This window comes from Suricata suricatta, chromosome 3 (genome assembly GCF_006229205.1).
Source record: "Suricata suricatta isolate VVHF042 chromosome 3, meerkat_22Aug2017_6uvM2_HiC, whole genome shotgun sequence".
Lineage (NCBI taxonomy): Eukaryota > Metazoa > Chordata > Mammalia > Carnivora > Herpestidae > Suricata > Suricata suricatta.
Window position 1 is genome coordinate 173,144,638 of NC_043702.1, and position 1,577 is coordinate 173,146,214.

The window sequence follows — 1,577 nt, forward strand, 5'->3', positions numbered from 1 at the left end:
CCAGGTCAAGGTGGCTCACGGTCGTGTTTGCCGCTCCGTGTTCTTCCCGATTCTCCAGCCGCTCGCCGGCTCCCAGGGCAGGTGGGCTCGGTCTCTGGGACGCAGGAGGCCTCTGTCTCTCCCGTCGGTTCTGTCAGGTTTGCTGCGTGTCTCTGGTGCCCGTTGTCAGGTGGGCGCATGTTTAGGGGTCTGGTCACTTCCTGCTGAATTGATCCTCCATTATTGTCTACCATTCTTCTGGGTCCCTGGTAATTTCCCAGGCTCTGAGGTCTACCTTTTCTGATATTATTTAGCCCTTCTACCTTTCTTTGGATTACTGTTGATGTGATCTCGTGCTTCATTTTATATGTCAACTGGCTGGGCCCCAGTGCCAAGAACTTTGCCAGGTATTATTCTAGATGTTTCTATGAGGAGGTTTGGGGTGGATAAACTCTGAGTAAAGCAGGCTCCCCTCCACAGTGTGGGTGAGCCACATCTAATCAGTTGAAGGCCTGAACAGTGCAAGGACTGACCTCCCCTGAGGAAGAAAGACTTCTGAAGTGGAGGGTCAGGGTCTGCAGCACTGGCTCCTCCCTGTGTGTCCTGCCTGGTGACATTTGGACTTGACCCCAGCAGCACATCCTCCCTCCTCTCAGCCCGGCTCCCTGACCCTGCAGACGCCAGACCCGCCAGCCTCTCCAAGAATGTGAGCTACTTATACAATAAATCTCTCTCGATGTGCAAGTGTCCCTTCCACTCTGTTTCCCTCAAGGACCCAGAGTAACACCGACAGCGTATCTGTCCCATCTTGTCACTGCGACGCAGCTTTATTGAGCCGACGGGGAGGGGTGGTTACAGTGGGAGTGACCCCCAGCCGTGGGTGCAACTGCCCATCCTCGCCACCTCCCCCCGCATCCTCTGCCTTCCCTGCTCCAACCCCTCCCGGCGCCCAGACCGAGCCCCCCCCCCCACACACACAGCACTCCCCGTTCTGCACATGAGGCTCTGGGTTCCCCGCAGCAGATCTTCCCGGGATCCTCACTGTCACCCTCCTTTCTTCCTGCCTGTGTCCCACTCTGACCACCGTCCCAGTGACAGTCATGTTCCCCGTGTCCTCCCAGGGGTTCACCCAGCCTGAGGGGTCTCCTGGGGGACCTCGTGTCCCAGTAGGACCTTGGCCAGTGCATGAAAATCGGGCCCCAGACCCGGACTGAGCAGGGGAGGGAGGAGGGAAGGGACCTCAAGGCCATGAGCGGACAGTCCTGCCCGTCCTGTTCCTGCTCAGCTTGGGACAAGAAGACTGGGACAGACGGGGTCAGTGCTGCTCACGGGAGAGGTTCCGGTTGTGAGCGCTTTGGAAAATGCTGGTGAAAACAGGAAAAGGGCCAAGGCAGTGAGAGGGGACAGAGGCGGACCGACAGGGACCATCACAGGCCCGACCGCCGGGGTCCAGCTCTAGCTCAGCTGTCCATTTGCCCAATCCAGAGGCCGATGAGGAAGGCCTAGGGACCCTGGAGGCACAAAGTCCCTGACAAGCACCGGACCCGTGGCCTCCGAGGGGTCCAGCTCCGACCGCACAGGCTCCGGGGTTGCAGGAG

At 59.1% G+C, this 1,577-nt stretch overlaps 1 protein-coding gene and 1 long non-coding RNA gene across 16 annotated transcripts in view; both read left to right on the top strand.

Annotated features, from left to right (window-relative positions):
- LOC115288533 overlaps positions 1-723 on the top strand; it is a 2,953-nt gene extending 2,230 nt beyond the window's left edge. The window contains exon 2 of the long non-coding RNA XR_003907060.1: positions 5-723. This is a non-coding gene — a long non-coding RNA (uncharacterized LOC115288533). The remainder of the gene's footprint in view (positions 1-4) is intronic.
- LOC115288523 (SLAM family member 9-like) overlaps positions 1-1,577 on the top strand; it is a 132,760-nt gene that overhangs the window by 28,475 nt on the left and 102,708 nt on the right. The gene's annotated exons all lie outside the window — the stretch shown is intronic.